This window comes from Leucopleurus acutus (assembly GCF_964270905.1).
Source record: "Leucopleurus acutus genome assembly, chromosome: 20".
Lineage (NCBI taxonomy): Eukaryota > Metazoa > Chordata > Mammalia > Artiodactyla > Delphinidae > Leucopleurus > Leucopleurus acutus.
The window spans coordinates 20,463,622-20,480,215 of NC_139162.1; positions in this window are offsets into that span (position 1 = coordinate 20,463,622).

A 16,594-nucleotide genomic window follows, 5' to 3' on the forward strand; every position below is an offset into this window, starting at 1 on the left:
GAATAGAGTTTACATCTGGAAGGCAGAAAGGCAATGGGATTAGAGAGGGATACACAGAGGCTTCAAATTTATCTATAATATTTTATTTCTTATAAAAATGCTAAGATCTTATTAAGCTGGGCAGTCGTGAACCAGGTATATATTATATTATAAGAATACTTTATGGTATGTTGAAGATATTTTACAGTGGAGGAAGGGAGGGAGGGAGGGAGGGAGGGGGAAAGGGGCAAGCACAGAGGAGATCAGGCAGCACCCAGAATGGGAGCCAAAATCAGGGTCCACGACCCGCTGGGGGGACCCCTGCCACCACTGTCCCCGGAATCTCAACATTGGCCCGAACACTATTGCCACCCACTTCCAGAACAGAGTCTCTACGGCCCCCACATCTTTGTGTCACCACCTCCCAACTCCGTTCAGGCACACCCCAGGTTACGTACCGCACTCTAGATGCTGGGGGTGGGGGAGGAGAAAGGAGGTATCTTGCATTTTCACCGTCTCTATTGAGAGGCTGTCCCCGGTGCATAAAATGGAGAGTTTCTTGAGCACAGGAAGGGCATGGAGGTTCCAATAACAGCCAGAAATGAAAAGCCCAGTGCCAAACGTACCTGGGAAGACTGGGCTCTCTCTTCAAGATCCTAGGCTGGGTCCTGGACCTACAATCCTTCCTTCCATCCTGGCCCCATCCCCGCCTTACTCCCAGAGGGGCAACTGTCCTCAACCCCACTTTGTGGACAGCAGAGAATTGGACTTGCTCCACGTCACAAGGTGAGCCAGAAGCCAGGCAAAGTCTGAAACCCGCATCTCCTTAACTCCCAGTAAAGAGAGGCGCTTCCTGTATAAGCTTCCACCTCCTCTATTATTTCACCCTTATCACAGGTATGGTTACTTCCAGCGCACGCTTCATCCTTACCATGGGGAAAAGGTCAAAGAAAAGGTGACCTTTTTCTTTGTTGTCCTAGAGCATAATGCTTCGGTGAGCATTTGGCTTTGCTGAAGCCAACACGGTAACAGACAACCAGACATGGCATTGAATGGAGACCTATGGGGGAAGAGGTGTTTTCCCAAAGCCAGCGATCATGGGGGGGGGGGCGGGTTTCAGGGGCCGCGACAGTGAGAGGAAATGTCTGATTTGAGACTTTGGGGGCTCTTCAAGTTATTCTGAGTAAACATCTGTATCAATAGTCCACCAATAATAAAGACTAAAGATCTTGATTGTGAATAGGAAAAAGGGTGTGGCGAGGGTACGATGCGCCTAAACAGAACGTATCTTCGTGCCAAAGACCTGGATTGTGTGCGGAACACTGAGCCTTCTTCAAACCACCCAGCTGACTGTGTGCTCAAGGCTCAGAGCGGGGTCACATTTTCTCAAAATTAAAATTCAGTAAGAGGCTCTTTCATTTCAATCTCCTGCCTTTGTGTAGCAGACACAATACTCTAGTGACAAATGCGGATGAATTGAATTTTGGGGTTATTTTCCCGTAATAGTTGCGTCCAGCAGCAAGCGAATGTGTTAGTTATCAGACACGAAAATAAGCGTAATGCCTGGTCCCGAACTTGAAATTGCATAACTGCAGCCAATGCCTTTGCACTGAATTGCACATTTGTTTTCCATGTCTTTTTTTCTTCTTCTTCTTCTTGTGAAGTCTCCATTTATCTGTGATGACTCTAGCTTATTAGTGGGCTGCTTTGGAGCACACTAAAAGGAGAGCACCCTCATTTAATGCATCGTTACCTCACCCACAGGCTCTTAGACACTCACCCCAAAGCTTTCAGCATTTATCTCCTCCAAACCTAGACGCTAGGACGTATCTTCTTCCAATTCTTTTTTTTTAATGCACAGATTCAGAGCCTATGTGTCTATTCAGGAGAATGGGGGCTTTTGTTCAGCGACTAGGGGCACAGTATTGAAAATGGGTATCATTTGAGTACTTCCTATGTGCTTGGCACTTTATGTATGTTATGTCTAATCCTCACGTCATCTGAGGAAGGGAGATATTATCCCCACTTAAGGAAACAAGATCTTAAAGAGGATGGTGGACTGATTGGAAGGGTGAGAGAAAGAGAAGGATAAGCATTAGACCCTGGGATTTGGCCCGAGTGCGTGGTAGGTGGTGTCGCCCTTTAAAGCTGAAGTCTGAGGGACAGGGGGGTTTATTGCGGGGTGAAGATCAAAGGGCTGGTTTAGGAGTCATTTAATTTGAGAGGCCTGCTTAAAGGCCAAGTGGAAATGTCGGTTACAGGGTTGATGAAGTTAAGGGTTCAGAGACAAAGAGAGAGATGAACACTTGGTCTGGCCTTGGAATCGGTGTACCTAAGTAACCCCCTCAATGCCAGCGGGCTGTCAAGTGCCGGACCCAAGAGTCTCACGCCCGTCCCCACCCCTTTCTGACCTTTGTGACCGAAAAGCCCTGCTTCCCCCTCTGTCCCTTATACCCCACTGCTGAGCCGTGGCGGGGCGGGGGTGACATTCGGAGTCAGTCACCCACGCTGGGGCCTTTAGTCTGAGAAATAACTAGAGATTTTATAATCGAGGAAGAGGCTGAATTTATCAAAGCAACATGTGCAGTTCTGTGCCTCGTTTTGTTCCCACCTAAACACAAGAGAAGATTGGAAGTGGGAGCTCCCCCGTGAGAGAAGGTCTCATTTCCTGGCCTTAAATCAGAATTATAGTAAGAATCACCATCCCGTCGCCGCCACCAGCCAGAGCGCTCTGAGTCTTCTCAGGGTTCTCGCAGACATTCTTGCTTTAAATTCCACAGAGTAGGACTCTGAAATTCGGTGCTCGGAACACTGTTTAATCTCCTTCCCTTTGACTTCTGTCCAGACCAGCTAAATTCAGAACAAATTTATTAAAAATATATGTGTCTATAAGTCCATGAACTTATATATACTACCAAATGTAAAATAGATAGCTAGTGGGAAGCAGCCGCATAGCACAGGGAGATCAGCTCCGTGCTTTGTGACCACCTAGAGGGGTGGGATAGGGAGGGTGGGAGGGAGGGAGACGCAAGAGGGAGGGGATATGGGGATATATGTATACGTACAGCTGATTCACTTTGTTATACAGCAGAAATTAACACACCGTTGTAAAGCAATTATATTCCAGAAAAGATGTTAGAAAAAAAAAAAAAATGTATGTGTGTCTAACCTGATGGAGACACACAGGGGAGTATATGTTATTCCCTGAAAAAGAAGATCATGATGCAGGATCTGTCCAAGAATCTTTTTGGGGTGGAATTTAATTACGTGACCATCAAAGAGGGCTACGTTAAACCACTTGTACCTAGACATTAAGTTAACCACCTTTAAGGAAACCGACTCCATCATGAGCCTGTCAGTCTGGCGGTAAATGTGGATTTTAGTCCTGTCGGTGGTTTCTGGTTACCATGGATGTATGGCGTGGCTCGAGAGGAACTTACTCTTAGGACAGAGGCAGGATATCCATCTCTGAGACATAGTAGCAGAATAGAATTAGGAGTTAAAATGAAGTCAAAGCCTGAGCATATAGCACTCAAAGAAGACCCATTTATTAAAAATCTTCTGTGCAAAAGGCTCTGTTAACGAAGCAGGAATGGGAAGTTTGGCTTATTGTCCTCTAGCTATTCACAGGCTAATAGGGGACTGAGAACCTGTTCACCACTGATTTTTAAACAATGCAGTAACTTTAAGGGCCGAGTGAGACGGCGGTGAGAGTTGGAGATCCCACCAAGGACTGGGGGAAGTGGGACGGACTTCCTGGGAGGGATATCATTAGAGCTGGGCCTCGGGTGCTGGAATTTGGATGAGAAGATGGGTGTGGAGGGAGAGCCTCCCAGGCAGAGAGAACAGCGATTAGAAAGGCTTGGAGTTGAGGACCCAGGGTTAAGTCATGGGAAGAGTGACAAACACACTTTGACCACACGGGGCAGAAGTTCTTGAACAGGGTTCATGATCACCAAGACTGAAACGGAAGTACGGGAAACAGATCAAAGGGACTGTGGATGTGTGGCAGTGATGGAGGCTGGGATTTATTCTTTGGGTGATGGAAAAGTACAGAGGTTCCTTGAGCAGAAAGAGAGCTGATGTGGTCAGGGATACACTTCAGGGAGCTTCGTCTGACAGTTGTGTGTGCCATGCACTTCGGCGGGGGGGCGTGGCATTTGAGGCTACCATCCAGCCCCGGGAACATTTGTTCACCTAAGGGTATCATAAGCACATGGGTGCATAGAAACATGTTAAAAAATCAGGGATTTGAACTTAGTAAAATCACTGGTCCCTCCAACACCTTCTCTGGAATTCTTGCCTTGTCTGCAAGCTAAATAGCTCATCAGATGGTTGAGGGAATCCAGTCATGTCGTCTTTGGGTCTCCTATCCTTCAGTGGCTATTCTTCGTCTTCTGAGTGTGAGCCAGGCTTTGGTGTGGAATTTCGGGTCTTCGCACATCTGGCCTCACCTCCCCCAACTCAGGGCTCCCCCCAAACCGCCATGGCTGTTGTGTCATCTCCACTTATTCTACCAGAGGCTTTTTGCTCCCGTTTCTCTGCGTCCGCTCGGCACTCCCTCATCCTTCTGAGGAGCTGGCTCTGTATTGCACTTGTTCAGGGGCCTCCACAGCTCCTTGAGTCAGGAGACTTGTCTCTCATCCGTGGACCACCAGGGATCAACACGATGACCCTGTGAGCAGATGCTGTCCTCCCGTCCAGCCCCAGCAGTGCTGGCTTCTCAGCAGGGGTTTACACAGGAGTCACACCTTCCTCCAGGCCATCAAAAGAGTATCTCAGACCTCTGGCTTCTCTCAGGACCCCTGTTCAACCAAGGAGGCTGGCCTCTGGGCCTTTCCAGTGGAGGCTCTAGGAACATGGAGTCTAAAGGAAACTTACTTTAAAGGATTGAGACAACAGACAATTCTTGGCCAGTTCTAGTCGAGAAGGTGCCTGTTGGCCTCTTTTCCCCAGGTCGTCCAGGGGAAGGGTTTTCCAAGCTTAAAGGATCTGGGTCCTTGGCTCCCATGACTGTGTAGGTAGAGGAAGCTGGCCAAGGGAGGTGAGTGCCTCTAATGGACTACATGTCAGGCTCCAACCTCAGTTCCAGATTCTCCACTAAAAAGTCGTGGTAAATGGAGACAGAGCTGCTCAGAGCTGTGCTTCCTCAAAAACACAGCCTCAGACTTCCCTGGTGGTGCAGTGGTTAAGAATCCGCCTGCCAATGCAGGGGACATGGGTTTGAGCCCTGGTCCGGGAAGATTTCACATGCCGCGGATCAACTAAGCCCGTGCTCACAACTACTGAGCCTGCGCTCTAGAGCCCGTGAGCCACAACTACTGAAGCCCGCACACCTAGAACCCGTGCTCCGCAACAAGGGAAGCCACCACAATGAGAAGCCCGCGCACTGCAACAAAGAGTAGCCCCCGCTCGCCGCAACTAGAGAAAGCCCGCGCGCAGCAATGAAGACCCAACGCAGCCAAAAAATAAATAAATTTATTAAAAAAAACACAGCCTCAGGCTGATCCTCAGTGTATTGTCATTTTTGTACCATTTGTATCACACGCCTGCTCCTTGCCAGATGCTGTACATTGGTTACCTCCTTGCATCCACACCATGTACCAGTGAGTCCTTAGTCTATACTGGATACAAGATCCCGCCTGAGGACTTGACATCTGACTATATCTCTACCCCATAGAGAAAAGGAATGGTGTCCACTGAGTGCTGCGGATGCCTGGGAAGGGGGTGGAGGTTCAGATAGCAGACCAGCAAGAATTAAGAGTCAAATGCCCACTACATCTATGACGATTGAGCTCTTTCTACAAGATCCTCACTGTGGCCAGACCAGACCCTGGTCTGGATCCTTTACATATAATACCTCCTTCTTCACCCAGGGCCTCCACCACCTTGCATCCTCATGACCACTCTGAGGGGGCCACTATGCCCATTTACAGAGCAAAAGGAATGGAGGGTTCAGTAACTTTCCCCAAATCTCATGGTTAGTAAATGCTGGAGCTGGTATTCAACTCCGGATCTGCTGGGTCAGAGTTTTAAGTCCAGCTACCACGATAAGAGGGGGCTTTTGGAGGCTGGGAGACTGGGTTTTCTTCCTTGTTCTGCACAACTGAGCATGTGACATAATTCTCTTAATCAGTATCTGTTGACATAGAAATCAACACTGTGTTTATTGCAGTTTAGATCCAAGGCTCAGGAATCCTGAGTTCAAGGCCAAACATTGACATTCACTCATGTGAGAAATAAATTGCTGTACATCTCTGGGCACGGATTCTCATGTTAAGATACGTTTTCCTTGCCTCCATACTTTTGCACATGCTTTCCTCTGCCTGGAATGCCTTCTCCTTTCTTATTTACTGTTCCTCATTCTTCAAGACGCAGCTGCAGCATCTCCTCCCTGGGTGGGTTTTCTGAACACTCAGTGCAATCAGATGACCCTGCTTCTGGGCTCATGTGGAGATGCCAAGGTGAGGACCTCTGTGCTCAGCTGTGCCCAGTTACTGAGAGCCACGTGACGGAGCCATAGCCGGTCAGCAGCTGCCGCCTTCATGTATAACTTTGTTCTGCACGTTGGCGTCAAGCTGTGAAGTGGATTCAGCACAGAGGGTTGGTTAAAGATGCTCTCACCTTGGAAACTTGACTCTGGGGAGAGAGCCAGATTACTGCTTCTGTGTGTCTCCCTACCTCCAACTCCTGGGACCCTAATACTGTGGGAAGTTAAAGAGCAGAGTAGAGCTTCTGAGGGCACGCATGCAGAATTATGTAGAATTGAAACTGAGCTCCTTTAGTTAAGCTGATCAGGCTTCTGCTCTGGGCACAGGGTCAAGAGAAGACGGATGGCTGAGGAGACACCTGGGTGGCACCAGCAGATTGGGCTTTGCAGCCTCTCGTGAGCCCAGGCAGTCCTTGATGGAATCCGGGGATGGGGTCTTGAAAAACCTTTTCCACCTAAACTTTGTATGTCCATAGAGCCCCTGCTGCAGGATTTCCTCGGCTGGAGAGAGCTCCCGCCCCCAAATCTTCCCCTCCTGTGGCTGAGTCCTGTGGGGGTCTAAAGGCCTGACCCTCTCACCCCAGCTAGGGACAGGCGTGCAGGGTCCCCCAACCCTCAGAATTCCCTGTGCAGTTGGCTGAGCTTTCCATAGAGACCCTGCTGCCCGTAACCTGCTCCCTCTGCCCAGTCCGGCTTCTTTCCCTTCCCTTCTGTGGGTACTGAGCCCGAGAGGACTCCCTAATAAGCCTTCTGCTTATCGACCTGTGTCTTAGATTCTGCTTCCCAGCCAGCCGACCTGTGACAATGCCCGGAGCAATTTTGCCGTAAAACGTCATAGTAAATGAGAAGACCAGAGGGCCTCAGTCTCTCCTGAGCAGTACAAGCCCACAGCTCCCCGGGTCACGTGTAAACGAGGAGTGGTTGAGGGGAGGCGGGTGGAGAGTCACAGAGGCGCAGGGTGGATTTGTGAATGACCACGTGCACGGATGAGTGAAGTGGCCTGGTGGCCTGTGTGCTCCCTGGTGGCTGAGCTCATGCTGGGTCATCCATGAACCCACCACTCACTGGTTAGCGGCTCCTTCGTCTGGCCAAGAGGGACCTCTGAGGGCTCATCTTGTGTGCTCATCCTCTGCCTCTGCCTGGGTGGAAACAAACTCCATCTGGTTCTGAGGAACCTTTAGATGGTGTCCAGTCTGTCCACGCTGGAGGAGACCCTCCTTCTGGGGCTGCCATCCTTCTGCCAAGTCTCCCCACCCTGTCCCTTTCTACTCAGGCCCTCATATTAACTTGCGAGACCTGCCACAGACTGGGTGGATTAAACAACAGAAATCTACTGTCGCACAGTTCTAGAGGCCACAAGTCCAAATCTAGGTGTTGGCTGGGTTGGTTCCTTCTGAGGGCTGGGAGGGGAGGGTCTATTCCAGGCCTCTCTCCTTGGCTTGCAGATGACCATCTTTTCTCTGTGTTTCTTCATCATCTTCCCTCTATACTTGTTTGTGTCCAAAATTTCCCCATCTTACAAGGGCGCCAGTCATATTGGATTAGAGTCCACTTTCATGACCTCACTTTAACTTGGTGACCTCTGTAAAAACCGTATCTGCAGATAAGCTCATATCCTGAAGTTCTAGGGGTTAGGACTTCAATGTATGAATTTTGGGGAGGACACAGTTCAACACATAAGACTGACTTCTTTAAGCCACGCCTGGAGGAAGGGTGTGGGGATGGCATGCTGCCTCTGTCTCGGCTCCCCTGGTTTCCTAGAAACAGCAGGAGCTCTGGTGACTGACATCTAAAAGCAAATTGTCAGGACAGCCTTCTCACCCTTTCCATGGCCTTGTCAGTCTCTGTAATTGAACCTTTAGAAACCTCTGCCCTTTCCGTCGTCTTTCTCGCTTGAGTGTAACGCAGTATCACATTCCTCCTCTCCCTTAACCTCTAACCTATGATGATGCTAATCTAACCCTCACTCTGCGTCAGTTGTGCTCTTGTAGGCTGGACTACTGTTTTGCACTTTTGAATTCATTGACTCTTTTCTGCAAGTTTCCTCACCTTTGAAATGAATAACGGGAAAAAGTGAATGTTCTATTTGCTCCAAATGCATTTACTCTTCTATTAAAAAGTCAATTCATTTTTATTGAACACATACTATACGCCAGGCACTTTACTATTTCACCTGTGGCTTTTAAAGGCATTGCAAGTGGTTTATGCTTGTCTGCTTATCTGATTATTTTGCTTGCTGATGTACCTAGATATCATCCCCTCTTCCACAGTGTCAGACCATGGGATTTGCAGCTGGAGAAACTTGGCTCAAGTTCAAGTTGTGCCATTTGCTATCTGTGTAAATTTGGTCAGAGTGCTCAAGCTGTCCTTTTTATTCATCAGCTGTAACATGGGAATAACAATAATTAGGTATCCCTAGAGAATAAGTGAAATAATGAAATACAGTTTGTGAAATTGCTTAACAAGGTGCTGGGCACTGGGTAGACAGTAAATATTTGTTTTTAGAAATATTGTTTTTAGTCAATGTGCATCTAGTCAGTGTGCATCTGGGGTCTGTGACCCCAGACCTAGGGTAACAGATGAGCCACCTTCCAGGTGCTGTGGCTCCTGAGGGACTGTTGAGCTCCTGGAGGGTCGCAGAGCCACGTGGAAGATGTTACCACTGCCAGAGGGTCCTGAAAGCACAGCTGCTGTTGGAAGCTCTTGCTGTATAGATATCATTTCACCAATGACAAAATCACTTGACTTTTTCTAACTGGAGAGAACCTCCTCCTCGTCCATGTGTGTTAGTTTTGTGTTGCTGCTGTAACAACTTACCAAAAACTTAGTGGCTTAAAACAACACAAGTTTATTATCTTACAGTTCCGTAGATATGTATCTCACTGGGCTAATCAAGGGCTGTGTTCCTTCTGGAGGCTCTAGGGGAGAATCTGTTTCCTTGCCTTTTGCAGCTTCTAGAGGCTGCCCATATTCCTTCACACATGACCCCTCCTCCATCTTAAAAGTCAGCAACTCTGGGCTAAGTCCTCACGCTGCTGCCGTCTATCTGGTTCTCTTTTATGCTCTCATGATTACAGTGAGCCCCCCCCCCCACCCGCCCAGATAATCCAGGATAATCTCCCAATCTCAAGATACTCAATTTAATCACATCTGCAAAGTCTCTTTTGATGTGTAAGGTGACATATTCGTAAGGTTAGGATGTGGACATCTTTGGGAGACCATTATTCTGCTTACAATAACAAGTGAGGACACAGGCTCAGAGAAGGCAAGGATTTGACCAAGGCCACACAGCAGCTGGTGGAGGGTCAGGACTTAATGATTGGCTCAGATCTGGGGTGTGAGGTGGTGGAGGCAGAAAGGAAGGAATCAGAGATAAAAACAATGTCAAACAGTCCAGCATACTGTCCCCCTGCCTCTGCTTCACTCATTTCTAGAAGCTTCCAGAGTCTGGCCCATAAGTCAGAGACAAAGAAAGGAGTAGAAGAGGACAAAATGATGATGTCAGGGGAAAATAAACGCACATTTATTCCAGCTTCTGTTGTGGGTGGAAGCTCAGCTTCCTTGGTGTTACATTTGTGGGCATAATTATCTGGTAACGCAAATTGAGCACCAGGAACCTGCTGGAGCTGGCGGGGAAGCTAGACCCTGGCGATACAGCTGGGGGAACGCAGAACCCATCGGCTTTCCAGTCTTCTCCCCCGAGCCTGCCTCATCTGCTCATATGTAGTCAGCTGGTGGGCAGCCAGACAGTGGCTGCTGTTCTGTGGAGAAACTGAGCATTTATCCCTGGGTCTCTCCCTGGCACGGGGTTGAAATGCCCACCAGAGTGTGGCAGATGTGGTTCAAATCCAAGCTCTTCCTTTTACAACCGTGGGGTCTTGGGCAGTATTCCTACCCTCCCTGAGCTGCCTTGGTTTCCTGTATTATAACATGACATTGACGGTAACTATTTCATATGGTTGACCTGGGAATGAATACCGTGAGAATGCAATTAAACAAGGAAGCACAGGGCTAGGCACGTGGGAGGCTGTTGGGAATACCTGTTCTCCAGAAGGCAGCTGGGAATAGACTGGTGGGGAGACAGGCTGGAGGAGACCCAGGCTCATTCTGCTACCTGAGCACAGGTGCACGCACCTGCCCCGGTTGGCCCCTGTGCGCAAGGAAGCTACGTTCCTTTATATTGCCATCTCCGTCCATCCTAAACTGCTCCCTGGATCCCGGGGCAGCAAAGCTGTTCAGAGGGCCTTTTAGAGAAGAAGGCAGGGTGGTGGCATGTGGTGCTATGAACTTGGAGAGCACTGCATACCCCTCTCCTCTGCAGATTCTTCATGTGTGTCAGCATCTCAGCCACTCTGAAGTCCCACCACTACAAAGAAAGTGCGGCTGAACCTTTTCCAAAAACTTGATCTCAGAGATCTTTAACTGGACCATCTGGCTGGATGCTGGTGTCCTGAGGATCTCCTGGCACAGTTTGGGGACACTGGGTCAAACGTGCCTCTGGTCACAGCCTCCTCTCTGGCCACAAGTGCCTTTTCACGCAAAGGCTGAGGCAGCTCATCTTAGAAAATATTGAGCAACCCCAAACTATGTAAAAACCCATTCCCCATACCCCTAGAGTTTCCCTTTCCATAGGCAGATGAATACAGCGTATGTTGCAGAAAAATAAAATGCCTTATATGTCAGCCCAGTTGGCTGGCTCTCTTTGAGGGGTGTTTTTGGGCCAGGTGTGGGTAAAGCTCCCATTTGTTAGGGCTGTGCTCATTGCCTCGGGCAGCTCCCTGGCTCTCTGAGCCTCCTTGTCCTGGACGCTTCTGCCTCTGGGCTGTGGGTTGCCCGTGCCCCCTGGCTGGTGGCAGAGAGGGCAAAAATGTCCGAGCTCCTCAATCCCAAGCTGACCTTGGAGATAAAACCTCCTTCAGCCCTTCCCCCACCCCAGGATGCTGCTGTTGGTCCTTGTGTGGAAATGAATGCACCCTGCGTTGCTTGATCCATCTGTTGTTGAAACCTCGGTGGAGGGCGGCTGCTGTGGGTCGGTCTGGGTCAGCTGCCGCCCCTGTGCGCCTCCGCCATCCCTCCACCAGGCTTGCCTTTTCCCCCCAACCTCAAATGTTGCAATCCCACCATATCACCCAGACCAAGATCAAACGCTTCCTTCTTCCTAAAGTTTTCTCTCTCCCGTTTTTTCTTCTGCTGACCCTCTGAACGATCCTCATGATTTCCTGGCTTTGGTCCTAATCTCTGTGCGTGATATTTCCTCTCTATCAGGAGGCAAACTTCTCATTGGCAGCCAGTCTTATTCTAAGTAAGTGTTTATTGAGGACCAACCATGTCCCAGGCCCCTTACTTAAGTATTTGGCCCTCTGACCACTCTGGGGAGGGAGCATCTTTATCTTCATTTTATTAATGAAAACCTTAGGGTTGGGGTCATGAAGAGACTTGCCCAAGCTACTGATACTTCAGAGGTAACAGGGCCTGAGTTTGAACCTTGATCTAACTGCAAGCTTCATAGCATCACTTGAAGCTTCATATCATCAGTTCCTCTTTTTTTTTTTTTAAATGAGACTTTGACAAAAATTCCATCACCAGGTTTCCAAATTCTCCTCCTTTGCAGTAAGGAAAATGCAACTTCATCGCCCATTTAAATGCTGTTATCAGTTTTATTGAAGTTGTAGCGGCAGGAGTTAGATAATGACCTGCGTGGACTGAGATTCTGGCAAACTTCCTAGACTGTAAGGTTATCCTTTTCATGTTGGGTTTTTGTTGTACTAATTGGTACCAATGCAACCAACCTGCTCAGCTGTGATTTTTTAGACCAGAGGAAATTTCCAATCAGAAGCCTTCGTGGCCCTTTGTGACACGTCTTCGACTGTTGGAAGGAGAATACCATCCACATTCAGGGGACCCTCCCGGTCAACCAGGGTTTGCAAAGCCGCCCTCAGCAAACGGGGATGTGCTGAGGCATAATGGACCAGAGCGCTCGTCCTCAGGCCAAACTGCCCCGGTGGGGCTTTAACAGACCCAAAGCCCAAGGTGCCCCTGGTGAAGCGGACTCTCTGGAGAGAGGTAGGGCATCTGTGTTTGCACAGAACTCTGCAGCTTGAAGGCAACTGAAGGTGGGCGTCACTGGACCCCAATGGGGAGGACCCAGGTCCTAGGAGGGGCAGTGGAAACACATGGGGATGCTCAGCCTGGGGTCCTGGGATGGGCCCAGAGAGCCAGGACAAACTAAGTTAGGGGATGTTCTGGGGGGGATGGGCTCCCAGAGGGAGGGTGACTTCTTAGCTGCGGAGACACTTTTGAAATTCTGAAATTCTAGGACCGTTACAGCATTGCCCCATGCTCCATCCAACGTGGAAAAGAGACTTAAGAAGAGCGAAGACGACCTTTGTAAATAAGTTTAAGCATTTGCTGTTCACCAGGCCCCGGTACAAGGCCTGCGGCAGCCATAACAGCAGGTAGCAAGTTGCTGTGTGTGTTGCTGAATCTTGTTAAAAGTCCAGCAGACGTGAGCCACTCAGCATTCACAGAGATGGAGAAAGGAAGGAGCAAAGATCCCTTCCAGGCTCAACACCTGAGGCCCTGGTCCCTCATACCGCCCTGGAGCTGCCGGTTATCTCATTCATCAGTGGCCCCTAACCTGCTCCCACCTTCCCAGCCCTCCTGTTGGCCAGGGGTTCATTGGTCATTTCTGATTCACTTTCACAAGAAGTTGTGGGTAGATCATTGGAGGCCAGGACTTGCACCCTGAGCTCCTGGGTTTCAAACCCTACTTCTGTCACCTATAAGCTGTGTGTCCTTGGGCAAAGTACTTAACCTCTCTGAATCCCTGTTTCTTTTAATATAAAGGACTTTTACAATGATCCCCAGGGCTTTGGAAAAGGGTAAGATGAGTTAATGCATGGGTCAGCAAAATTTTTCCATAAAGGGCTAGATAGGACATATTTTAGGCTTCGTGGGCCATACGGTCGCAGTCTCAGTTACTCTGCCATTGTAGCACTAAAGCAGCCATAGATGATACATAAACAAACTGGTGTGGCTGTTCCAATAAAACATTATTTACATAGACAGGCAGTGGAGGGGGGTGTGTGTGTGTGTGTAGATTCAGGCCACTTGGTAACCCCTGAATTAATGCACATAAAACGCTTAGCACAGGGCCTGACGCAAGGTAATCTATGAATAAATAGTGATGGCTGTTATTATTATTACTAGTCATACACGGGGATAGCTGAGCACAGTCTGCCGGTTCCAGCTGGAAAGGTGTGCACGAGGGGAGGAGGAATCCAGGAGATCCTGGTGGGTGTTATGAAGACCATCCCACAAGCATCACGTGACGTTACAGAGGGCTCTGATGTTCTAAAATAGCTGCAATGGTAGAAGGGGTGTTAGCACAGCGCAAAGCAGGGTAAGCGTGTGTGTGTGTGTGTGTGGTTGGGAGGGCAGGAGAGGAACATATTAATATTCTTTGCCAGACAGATCCTTGTGCAGTTATAACGGAGCTCCCCATCACCATTTGTCACTTAGATTCTTACCTGTAACTGGCAGGGAAAACCCATCATCACTAGAAGGGCCCTGATTGGAAGCACTGCCCTATAAGATGATTACTGTCTCTTTGGTTTGAGCATGGCTGGGACCCTCCCTGCCACCTCTCGAAGACACCCAGGGCCGGGGAGAATGTGGGACCACCTCTGTGACTGTCCCATGGTGTAGCTCTCTCCCTCTGGATCCCTCTTCTCTGAGTTCTAGAACATTCTCTGGGGCCTTTTCTAACTGGCTTTTCAGATACACTGTCTGAGGTTTGTGCTAGAGCCCAGGGCTGGAGGCTTCCATGCGCGGGAGCTCAGAAAACCCCAACAAGTTGCCTTCACGATGATTTCTTGAATTGAGATGCTGCTGCCCCAGGTACGAGTGAGGGCGCCTTCCCTGAGGGCCACACTCAGCTTCTAAAGAGAAGACCCTGGCAGAGGAAAAGTACAGACCTTCGCTGACAGCCCCACATGCTGATCTGTCTAGATAAAAACTTGGGAAAGGCCATTATCATCCAACAACGCTGCTGGAGACTTGCCCAGATATCAATTCCTGGATGAGTAACCACAGAGAGACAGTTTCTGTCTCTGAGAGAACGGTTGAGGCAGTTTCTGAAAGATTCCAGAGCTCCTGGCTCATTTTCAACATCTTCACTTCGCAGCCGAGGAGGCCGAAGGTCATGGCGGGTGTGCTTCCCGGCCCACAGGCAGGCAACGAACACGCCGGGCCCAGAAGCAGAAGGCCTCCATCTAGTCCTGTGCCATGATGATGCCTTCTCCCTGCCTCGGAGTCACAGCTGGTTGTATGTTTGTGCCTCTTGTCCATGCAAGTGATGTCTGTCGGCACTGCTCACAGCTGGACCCCCAGCCCCAGACCAGGCCTTGGCCCGTGGCGGCTCTAAGTATATGTTTGCTGAACAAATGAATGGCCATAACGGCAAGTTCCCCCAAGCTGTGCTTCCAGTGGGACAAACGGGCCCGTTATCCTCAGAGAAGTTGAAAGCCCCGTGGCCACTATGAATTGCAATTACAAAGTAACTGAGAGAGGGTGGGGCAGAACATTTGAAAATAGCTCCCCAAATCTGTCTAAGGAATGTGTCTCAAGCTGGATCCTCCCAGAAGCGGATTTTGACTGCAAGTGGCTGGTTTGGCAGGTGCTCAGGGAAGCACCAGCAGGGCTCTGTGGAGGGGAGAGAGGGCGGGAAGGAAGACAGTACAGTGTGCGTGAACCAGCAGGCTCTGGGCGTTGGGGCGGAGCCCCAGGGGGGCCTCTGGGAGACTTGGGAGTCGTTCCACCTACAGGTGAGGAGCTAGAGTGGGGACCCACCAGCTCGCACTAATCGTGGGTGGGGAGCTGCTCCCAGGGTGTCAGCCCCTCCATGCCCCAGTCTGCCGGAGCAGCCAGGCTCGTGCACGTGAGCGCTGACGCAGGTGGCCGGCGGGAGATAACTGCTGCCCCCCTCTTCCTCCTTTTGATAAGTTAGGAAACTGAGGCTCAAAGCAGTTAAGGGACTTCCTGATAAGCAGTCAGGCTGGGCTTCAAGTCCAGTTCCGTCTGGCCGTGGAGCTGTGCTCTCTCTGCTGTCCTTGTGGGTCCCCAGCACTTTCCCCGAGCGGGGCGTAGGGTGAGAGGGTCCCCCTGGCAGAATCTTCTCCGCCTTTTTCTAGGATATGACTGCCCTGGTGTATTCCGTTATAACATCCTTCCTCCTCCTGTTCAGAGCAGTTAACTTTGCCTCATTATTATTTCATCGGGCTGAGCTTTAGTGAACCACAGCCTTTAATTTGTTTATTTAACATTCCTGGTCTGCACTTGCTGATAGAGTAAAACTGATTAGTTAATTAATTGTAGCCTGCCACAGCTCATGCCGGATCGTGACAGTATTTCAGAAGCTGATGGGAGCTCAGGCAGAGGTGGGTGGTGACGGAGATGGGTCACAGAGCCCTGGCCTGAGTGCAAGGCAGGGAGGGGACAGGCTGGCCTCCGTCAGCCCTGCCTGCCGAGTTCTGAGGCCACACAGGCCTGGTCGAGGCAAGAAGCAGGCCCGTGGCCTCAGTCCCAGCCATCGGGAATCCAGGTCCACCATGTTTCTTTGTGTAACACATTTGGTTGTATTTTTGGACCCAGGATTGGCTTTGGTGACATTGTCTTTCTGCCAGATTGATCCAGAAGTTCCAGAGGAAGGGTTCCAAACATGGGGCATGTCTGAAATGGTCCTGGTTCTAACGGGCTTGGCTGGGACAGCTGTGAACTCCAGGGGGCCCCTAGACTCATCCCAGCAGCCGGTCTTGCCAATCAAGTGCCCCATGGCTAGAAATCAGGCCCTTTCTTCCTGTTTGAGATCAAGGCTTTGCCTTCCTCCAGGAACTGGGTCTGGAAGGGTGATGACCTTTCTCTCATTCTCCAGTCCTGTGTTGACACGAGACCCTGGCCCCCAGGATTCGGGTTTTGCCCAGCACGTTGTCCGCCATTGACCTCTTCCTGTACCCCCGTGACACTGCCCCATTTTCATTCATTGCTAAATTCATAAGTGTTTATTAAGAGGCCTATTATATGCCAGACTCTGCCCTAGGCACTGGGACACAGATGTGGCCCCTGCCT